The 11,111-nt window shown below is 35.1% G+C and overlaps 1 long non-coding RNA gene across 1 annotated transcript; it reads left to right on the plus strand.

The window, feature by feature from the left end:
* Positions 1–1,322, plus strand: LOC139977488 (uncharacterized). Its single transcript, XR_011796559.1, has 3 exons — positions 1–199; positions 386–460; positions 1,078–1,322. It is a non-coding gene; the product is annotated as an uncharacterized lncRNA (long non-coding RNA).
* The last annotated feature ends 9,789 nt before the right edge of the window (positions 1,323–11,111 follow it).

Below are 11,111 nucleotides of genomic sequence, written 5' to 3' on the forward strand. Positions count from 1 at the left end.
TTTCTTTTCTTTTTCTGAAGCACCATGCAATCTAAAATCGTATATTTCCTTCTGGCACTGTCTGTGCTCGTTGCCGTGGCAGCTGCTTACGAGGAGGAGGATGAGCTGCTCGACATGATGGTGGATAATTACATGGTGAAGAGAGGCAAAGGAAAGGGGAAAGGCAAAGGAAAGGGGAAAGGAAAATTGGAATTTGTAGGTAAGTAATGAAACCTAGATGAGGGCTAACTTACCAGTCACTTCTGCATCTTTTAAAGTATTTCAACAACAAAAAATGCCACTTTTTTCTATTGAAGGTTGTATTTGCATTCTACAAGTACACCTTAAAATAATCAGCTACATGTTTATAATTGATAATTCCTCTGTATTTCATGTCATATTTTAGAATGTCCTGGTAAACCGCATTGATTCTGCTTACAAAGACCCGATGGCTCATATCAAGAAGCAGCCTGTGGATCTCGTAAGTACAAATGAAATTTTTTGGTTGAATCTAAGTGTATTTGTGTACTAAATCGTATTGTGTTTGTCAAATATTTACTTATGCAAATCGGGTAGCATGTCAAAGTTCAATAAAGTTAATAGTTTCGTTATAGATGTGCCACCGAGGGTTCTTCCCAACCATTAATAAGTCTCCGTATGATAACGGTAGTTAGAATAATATTGGTTATTCATAGTATCATCTGCCAGCTAAAGACTTATTGAATTCGGATCCTTTTTAAATGAAGAAAGATCAAAGGAGTTATATTTGGAGCATGAAGCAGAACGTAGTATGTTACTGGCCATTTATCGACAATTCAACTGTGTATTCATGTTTATAAATGAATCTTGCGATAAGGTCCTATCTTCTGTTTAAACATTGCTCGTTTTCTAAATTAAATATTGCAGCAACAATAGGTTAAAATTTAAAGTTTTAAGATTAGATCCTCACCGTCAACCAGCATCGCGATCTTGCAATTAAGGAAACATGATGTCATGACTCCCTCGAAATGATATCTATAAATTAAAAATCATTAAATAATCCTCCACGTATTTTTCATTTTAACTTCGTTTGATTGTTTTTTATTTTTACGTTTTCAGTCCTTGGCAACGTTGGACTCTAATCCAAAGTATGGAAAAGACCTCTCCCTGTTTAACCTTTGACCTGTATCCACCGACGACAGCCAATTATATCATCTAGGCTACTACAACATAATATATTGATGTTGATTAATGAATATTCAAAGTCATCATCTTAACTAAGAATGAACTGTGAGCCTCACAACCGATAATTGTAGGCCAACATGGTTACCTCTTTTGTTTTTTGAGGTATGTCAATGAACGTTTCTTGTGCGGTGCGGTGCGGTGATGTCAGTGGATTTCTCAAGACTAAGAAATTGAATTTATATGGCGTTTTAATGTTCTATAATATGAATTAAAAATAAAGAGTTTTCGTTTGCAGCAAAATAAAGCAGTGTTTTTTTCTTCTTTCTATACTTTCGAAGCAAATTGTGACGTTCTTGACCAACTACCCATGGTCCCTCTCCTACCATCTTCTCCCTAACTTGTCTTTATTCATGTCGTATAATGCCATCCTGTAGGATTTATGAAGGAAATGTAATTTCTCAGTTTTAAGGGTGGGTCTCGTCTAATAAGTTCCGGGCGGTGTTCATTCATTACAAAGAGCTCCTCTTGCGATTGAATTTACTTGCAAACGCCGTGATTAGATATGAAGTTCATCCTGTTTAGTCCTGATATATCGGATAACTATATTTTGACTGCTGCGACAACTGGAAAGAAAATGGAGTCATATTGGTACTAATCTAACTGAGGGCGCTTCTCTGACTTGTACATTAAAGTAGTTCTACTGTGATGAAGCTCTGTCATAACAAGACTGTCTGAATCTCATCTCACTCATCTCAGACATGTTGATTGTAATTCCATGTCACGCTTCTAAGCCCTTACAGTAGTATTAACAGTATAGAGATCCGATACCGACCAGATTAACTGTTCATATAAACTGGCAGTACGAGTGCTATCAAATATGATGTGAGAAAGCAATAAAGAGTGTTATCAGTATAAGAAAATGGTCCCAACAGTTCTATCCTAAATGTTCGAACAGTAAATTTAGTCAATTGTCCCTCATTTTTGCTATACTTGCCCTAATCTGTCCTCCATTTTGCCTCGACTATCTTCATCTAATCTGGCCGCCATTTTGCTTCGACTATCTTCATATGGTTACGTTGCTGATTACTATGGGAACGTAATTCAATAATTCCTTCCTGGTAGTTTGAATAACACTTTAATTCGGTTATCCCTACTTGTCCCTAATCTGGTGCCCCCTTTGTTCCCATCACTTTTATTGACTTGTTCGTTGTTTTCATCATATCACAAATATACTCCAAAGTAGAAATAGGGACGAAGAATTCTCAGCCAGACTTGTCAATAACATTTCACGTATGTTATTTAAAGGCTTGGTGACATACCTTCAAATGTGCTCTATAATTAGACATTTAAAATAAATACATTTTAGCAGCCAAGCAGATATCTAAAAACATGCTTGTATTGGGTGAAAGATTTTATTTAGAAATATTTGATTTTCACTAACTAATTTAATAATAAATTAATATTAGAGGTCGAGAAACCACGAACGTAGTATTGACCCTTTGTTCTATTGTAACATCAAATTAAATAAAAATTAAATTTTCCTTTTCTTACAAGAAGAAATAATTTGTTCATTTTGAAATTACCTCCATTTCTTTTGTTTCAGGCCCTTGTTATAACATTTGTAAGAAAACAATCCCACCCATCCCTTCCTCTTCCTCATGTCCGCCCATGTTAATTAAAATATTAAGGAGTACATATTATCTTATCTTATTTATTTAGCTATTTACATATGCCTACTGTTTCATTAGTGTGCTGAACAATTAAAAACTTGTGAACATGTCCTCATGTTTTTTACCTCCTCCTCATAAATTCCTGGTTAAAGGGCCTGTGTTTGAGTAGCAAATTAATTAGTTTCTTCCTATATTTTGTCCTCATTCTCCATCAAGTCTGCCTAGATTTAATCCTAAATGCATGGCAGACCATCAAATGGAGTACTTTCAGATTCAGGTAATCACAGATGAATAAATATAAAATATCTTACAAACGCGTCATTCCCTTTTTCTATTGAAAACACCCCATCCCACCCCTATAACCTTCTAGCTTCCTCTCCACAGCTCAACCTTACTACTATACTTTCTTCCGTCGTACCCCCTTCCCTCGTAATGTTTATCATACTGTGACCTCTGTAAGTGGTTTGTTAACTACCCGTCAGTACAAAAACAGAGGCCAAGCATTTCCCAGTTAGTTTCAATAGACTTATATGGACTTTATCCTCGTTAGGCAAGACAAACTATAACTTAAAAAGCAAAGCCTGGTTCAGCCATAAAAGGAATAGGAATGTGCATTATAAGACTTGAAATAAGAAATACCCATAAAGAGAGGGATCTAAAGTACTCTACAAACATAATAGTCTGTTTTATTTATACTGAATACAATGGAAATACTTGCATTACAAAGAAACACACGATGGCTTAAACATAATAAACAGCAACGCAACACTGAACACTTAATTTGCATAATAAACGAACAGATTCTTTTAAGTTACTACATTACCTCAAAATATGCATTATACAAACGCGTAACATAAAGATACGCCGTAATTTACTTCAACTTAACAAGAACCAATCCTAGACTGGGTGATAACTTAAGCGACTGATGACATGAACCTGATACTCGGGAATGTGAAAACTGTTTTATTAAATCATTTCACACGTTTTAAAAGCAAAATATAGCACCATTTTGCACCCTAACTTGGGCGACCTAACATCGTATACACCTTCTTAAGTGCAAAACAGGCGGTTGCCTACTATACTGGTGTGTGTGTCATCATTTTACAACAACTTCAAGATCTCATGAATTGCTGCATGGTAGACCATTTGGTGTCTAACGCGACTGTCACCTGTTACCGTACACAGGTTTGCTCTGATTCGATTACCTCAAAACCAGAAAATGATTTTTTTCTTATGGTAAGGTAATCCCGGAAAAGTTCACGATGACTGGGGATGTGTGAACTGTACACTTTGAGGTAACCAAGGTGTCTCTACATGTCAGTCCATGTAAGTATCGGTTACTCTGTGTGGGCGTTTCTACCATTTTAGTTTTTGAATTGTACACTAAGGTAAGCAAGCAGTCCCTACATGTCAGTCCATGATAGAATTTTTTATTCTCTGGGGGCGTATCCAAAAGTTTAGTTATGCAACTGTACACCATAGTTACAAGCTGTCTCTTCATGTCAGTATATGTAAATATTGGTTACTCTTGGGGGGGGGGGGTGCATGTTAGTATTGGTTACTCTGTGGGGGGTATCCACCAATTTAGTTATGGGACTGTACACTAAGTTAACCTAGATGCCTCCACATGTCAGCCCCTGTAAGTATCCGTTACTCTGTGGGGGCGTTTCTACCATTTTTGTTTTTGAATTGTTCACTTAGGTAAGCAAGCAGTCCCTACATGTCAGTCCATGTAAGAATTGGTTATTCTCTGGGGGCGTATCCAAAAGTTTAGTTATGCAACTGTACACCATAGTTACAAGCTGTCTCTTCATGTCAGTCTATGTAATTATTGGTTATTCTGGGGGCGTGTTCACCATTTAGTTATGCAACTGTACACTATAGTTACCAAGCTGTCTCAACATTTCAGTCCATGTAAGCATTGGTTACTCTGTGTGCGTATCCATCATTTTAGTTATGGAACTGTACACTAAAGTAACCGAGCTGTCTCTAAATGTTAGTCTATGTAAGTATTGCTTACTCGGGGGAGGGGGGCGTATTCATCATTTAGTTATGCAACTGCACACTATAGTTACCAAGCTGTCTCAACATCTCAGTCCACGTAAGTATTGGTTACTCTGTGGGGGTATTCACCAATTTAGTTATGGGACTGTACACTAAGGTAACCTAGCTGCCGATACATGTCAGCCCATGTAAGTACCGGTTACTCTGTGGGGGCGTTTCTACCATTTTAGTTATGGAACTGTACACTAAGGTAAGCGAGCTGTCTGTACATGTTAGTCTATGTAAGTATAGGTTACTCTTTGGGGGCGTTTCTACCATTTTAGTTTTTGAATTGTACACTAAGGTAAACAAGCAGTCCCTACATGTCAGTCCATGTAAGAATTGGTTATTCTCTGGGGGCGTATCCAAAAGTTTAGTTATGCAACAGTACACCGTAGTTACAAGCTGTCTCTTCATGTCAGTCTATGTAATTATTGGTTAATATGGGGGGGGGGGGCGTATTCACCTTAAATTTATGCAACTGTACACTATAGTTACCAAGCTGTCTCAACATCTCAATTCATGTAAGTATTGGTTACTCTGTGAGTCGTTTATGCGGAGTGGGAAGGGCTATGATGTTATATCGTCCCGAGCAAGTGTCTATTTGCAGTGGAAAATTGTAGAAACTGCTATTATTTGCAACTGTTGAAAACAATGTTTCAAAAGTGAACGTGCGGCGGGAGGGCTGTTCCTCCTTGATTTTATTGTGGGTTTCAACCCACTTCAACCTCCCGCAGATTTTGCGCCCCATGTTTATCTGTATGTACGTTACCGTACAGATAATACATAGGGGAGTATATTAGAATACCCTTGCCCATTATTATTCAGTAGGGTGCATCGTGTTCATTCTGAAACATTTATCCGACAAGTCTGCTACATAGTGTACACTGTTTAAAAGAGTACATTCAAACTGGTGCACAGCACACAATGTGCTCTACGTAAGAGTTTATACTCGATAATGAATTGATTGTTATACTTGAAATGTGTATATTTTGTTTTGTTCTCTTTCAACTGTGGATGAGTTAACAATATACCATAATTTTCAGTTCGTTTTGCATATTCACCTCCTCAAAGTTACGTTCGATCTCGCTGTGAAAACCTGCATTATTGTTTTGATTTCACTTTCATCGCGATGTAGCCTAACTTTCAATAACATCAAAGGGATTGATACCCAATCATTGCACTTGTCATAATCAATAAGAACCGCATTTTTACCTCATGCATGATATGTTAAGCCTAACTAAATGTCATGATCTACGAAGAACCAAAATACCCCTTAACGCATAGACTCTTGAAGTGTGACCTGATTAATTCACTTTGACTTCAGAGTAAAACGTTTATGTATGTTACCGTGTTGGACGAATCTAACCGTAATAGTAGTTACCGACTTTACGATCTGCGTTATAGTCTTTGCCGACTTTGCAATCCGCTGTCCTCTTATTGCAAGGTCGGTAAGAGTGACTCCATAGTTTTCCCCCTTTAGGGAAACCAAACAGGAAACATTAGAAATTGATTATTTAATTCCCCGAATGTGAGTTACAGATGGCGAAATGTCACAATTTTGTTCAATGCATACGTTGCTTAGAAAAAAATGTGGGCGAGATTTAAGTCAACTATGTGTTTACTATAGACAATGAATACATGAATAGACTTAATCAAGATCTTTATTTCTTAGTGATTTTTCTTATTTTCTTTCCTTTTATCTTTTCATCCTTAACTTGGTAAAACAAGAATGGAATCAACTAATCGATTCTACAGACCAAAATTCTGCTAAGAGTAAACGTTGGAGGAATATACGAATTAATATCGGTCGGGAATGAAAATAGTCAACAGATTGGTCAGTACTTTATACTTGTTTTTCCATATGTGTGTTCTCTCAAGTATCACGTGTATTTTTTTAATATAACAAATTAATCATTTTTACACAAACCTAATGACGCGTTCAACGTGAAGATTATTGATATATCCGTGGGTTTATGTACTGAAGTAGACACGGTTCATGACGTGTGACGTCATTCACCTTAAAGATAATAAATATATGACCATCCAGTAGAAAATACTTAATCAAAAAGTTGTTATAAAAAGCAAGGACAGGCACCATCTTGGTACATTCAAAAAGATCCTGACCGAAGCATCGCTTGTGTGTTTATCATATCCGACGTTACTCCATCGAAATTTCTGTAAGTACCAAATTTTGATTATTTCAATTCAAATTTTACTCTTAAAATATACTCTTCGATATTCAAAAGTTCTAGTTTCTGTACTAGCTTATATTGGAAATGTTTCATACATATATATTTATATTTACTTCAAGTTTAAGAAGGCTCGTCAATTTAAATCTCAAATCTTTTCCATTTACATGACAAGAAAGAAAAACTAATGAGGGAAACTGCAAATTTAAAAGCATCGTACCTTATTTAGGCATTAATATATGCTTGTCCTTCCTGGACTAAAGATTTCAAGTGTAAACAAATCCAAAGGATCTCAAGCGATCGACAGTTTTACCAAACTTGTTGGTAGTTTCATTTTCTTTCCGCCTCTGCTTTGATTGCATATATAGCAACGATGTTTTTAAACTTCGTTTCGTCTGTTTAATAGTGTACTGCTGTGTGCTTAATTGTGACGAAAACTCAGAAGAGTAATTACCAGGTTTACCAGTCGCATTAAAATCAGTTTAATCTACATGTAGTTTGTTAGTTAAACACAAATAAGTCAAACTTACAACCTAGGCATTTCTTGGACGCTGAAACAAATAGATATAGAACCTTAAGCAGCAATATTGGTTGTCCATTCTTTCAAGAGATTATGCCATAACAATAATAGATATGTGTTAAAATTCGTATTGTGGTTCATGATTACACATCAATGGATACATTTCACGGTCTCATCTTCAATGACAAGTTTATTTGGACATAATATCCAGATTTCACTTTTTTACCAAAAATTCATTAAACCGTCAATAATATAATAATAAACAATTATTTTAACAATCAGTAAAAGAATATTTCAGGAAGAATGGGTGCGGGATTATCTTGGACTGCTGTGAGGGCGGTAAAAGTGTGCAAATATAAACCTCTAACGTCATCACGTACAAAGATTACCAAGTTAAATGTGATTTATTACTTCAGTTTCACCTATAACCAAAATGAAACACTAAACTTTTTAAATGATAAAATAAAGTAAATGGTCACTCAGTTGCATTAAAGAGTGCAACTTTTTTCATACTTATGGAAAAGGAAAAGCTAAGAGTTTCGTAATTCCATTTGATATAATTTTCGTGATACAACAGAGGAAAGAATTGAAATTAATGTTACTTTTGTTAACTAACATAGTAATATTAAGAGTTTTTACTATCGCTGTGGGAAAGATTCGTTTATATGTTTCAGATGAAGAAAGGCAGTGTTTGATACATCCAAGTTCAAGTGCAAAGCTGTAAATAATAGCAGTATGATCTGATACTATAATAGACTAACTTTTAGTGTAACGAGTCGGAAATATCAAACCCTTTATATGATCCAGAGAGTAAAGAGTGTTGAGGCGTGTTTTTGTAATATCGTGGCTCGGGGTTTCATGTAAAACTGAATTGTTTATGGTTCCTCCAATGTAAATGATGTTACATTGGTTGTATCTTACAAATCATCTAACCTCAATATGTTGTTTATGAGGACTCAAAGTATGTTTTACATAGGAGTTAGAAAGTTAACGGACCAGTCGTTTGATTGTATGACCCACTTTTATGAACACACAGTTGTTGACTCTGTTCATTGGGGAGAAGGAAGCTCTTTTGAACTCCTGGGTCTTCGATTTATGTGGTACGAAATTCAACGTGAAAATGTTAAATCGTTCAAGTTAATTTATTGCGATGATTAATAAATACTGTATTAATGCATACCTGTTATGTCAAATTTGTCATGAAGAATTATTTAACGGTAATTATGTGATATATCACCTGTTGAATTAATCGAATTGCTTAGTTTTGATTATATATCAGTAACTGAATAATTAATACAAAGTACTTCAACTGTAGGACAGCGTGATAGGAAACAATGAACTCAAATTATCTACCTTACTACGAAGACTAGGTATCAGAGACTTGAAGACATATGATGTTCCAACTCACATACAGTGATTCCAACAATGTTTATTTCTTTACTAATCCCTTGTAAATTAAAAGTTTAAAATATTATAAACTAGTAAAAGTTTATTGAAAATGTATAAATTTAGCTTATGTCTTAACAGATGGATAAAAAGGTAGAAAATAATATGTAACATCTATGTCACTCTTTGTGAGTACAGATAAAAACGACAAAATAAAGTTACCACCGTTTTCCTACTGTCTTTCTTGATTATCTTTCATAGTAATATTTTTTATGTTTAAAATGCTTAACAATGTTCGAAATTTAAAATTAATAGTAATTCAAGTTAATGATTAACAATTCAAACAATAGAGAATCATTCAGATTGCTTTTTAATCCTGCAATTTGAAAATAGACATTTAAAATTATATTAAACAGTAACTATTCCAAATGTATTGTATTATACAGCTACCTGGTTTATTATACACATTGTCTAGATATGGCTTATAAAACGCTTAATATGTTTATTTTCTTCCCCTTTTTCTTTTCTTTTTCTGAAGCACCATGCAACCTAAAATCGTATATTTTCTTCTGGCACTTTCCGTGCTCGTTGCCGTGGCAACTGCTTACGAGGAAGAGGATGAGCTGCTCGACATGATGGTGGATAATTACATGGTGAAGAGAGGCAGGAAAGGCAAAGGCAAAGGGAAGGGGAAAGGAAAAGTGGAGTTTGTAGGTAAGTAATGAAACCTAGATGAGGGCTAACTTACCAGTCATTTCTGCGTCTTTAAAAGTATTTCAACAACGAAAAATGCCATTTTTTCTATTTAAGGTTGTTTTTACACTCTACAAGTACACCTTAAAATAATCAGCGACATGTTTATAATGATTTCTTTTAAAAAAAGACAAATGCAATGTAATATTTTTCCATAGCTATAAATTGTCTTCCAAAACAATTTTTTCGGAGTTAAAATATAAGTGATGAATAAAAACACTCTATTAAGAATTAATAGCATAATCAATGTTTCCTCTACCTCTGTTCACATGATAATTCCTCTTTATTTCATGTCATATTTTAGAATGTCCTGGTAAACCGCATTGCTTCTGCTTTCTGAGACCCGATGGCTCATATCAAGAAGCAGCCTGTGGATCTCGTAAGTACAAATGAAATTCATTGGTTGAATCTAAGTGTATTTGTGTATTAAATCGTATCGTGTGTGTCCAATAGTTTCTTAACAATATGCAAATTGGGTACCATAGCAAAGTTCAATCGGATCCTTTTAAAATGAAGAAAGATCTAAGAAGTTATATTTGGAGCATGGAGCAGAACGTAGTATGTTACTGGCCATTTACGATCATTCAACTGTGTTGTGTATTCGTGTTCATAAATGAATTTTGCGATAATGTCCTATCTTCTATTTAAACATTGCTCGTTTTCTAATTGAAATATTGCAGCAATAATAGGTTACAATTTACAGTTTATAAAATAGACCCTTATCGTCATCCAGCATCGCGATCTTGCAATTCAGGAAACATAATGTCATGACTCCCTCGAAATGATATCTAAGTTAAAAATCATTAAATAATCCTCCACGTATTTTGCATTTTAATTTCGTTTGATTGTTTTTTACTTTTGCGTTTTCAGTCCTTGGCAACGTTGGACTCTAATCCAAAGTATGGAAAAGACCTCTCCCTGTTTAATCTTTGACCTGTATCCACCGACGACAGCCAATTATAGCATCCAGTCTACTGCAACATAATATGTAGATGTTGAATAATGAATATGCAAAGCCAGCATCTTAATAAAGAATGAGCTGTAAGCCTCACAACCGATAATTGTAGGCCAACATGGTTAACTCTTTTGTTTAGAGATATGTCAATGTATGTTTCTTGCTGTAGCAGTGCTTCTAAACTCGTGCAGTGATGTCAGTAGATTTCTCAAGACTAAGATATATAATTTATTTTCACGTTTTATTGTTCTATAAAATGAATTAAAAATAAAGAGTTTTCGTTTGCAGCAAGAAAAAAGTTGCGTTTTTTCTTTCTTTTCGTGACTATGGTAATATGACAACGATGCTGCTTACTATTGGAAAGTAATTTAATAATTCTATCCGGGTAGTTCCAACATCACATTCAGTCGGTTGACCCAGCATGATACTAATTGTAACTGATCTGGTGC

This window comes from Apostichopus japonicus, chromosome 12 (assembly GCF_037975245.1).
Source record: "Apostichopus japonicus isolate 1M-3 chromosome 12, ASM3797524v1, whole genome shotgun sequence".
NCBI lineage: Eukaryota > Metazoa > Echinodermata > Holothuroidea > Aspidochirotida > Stichopodidae > Apostichopus > Apostichopus japonicus.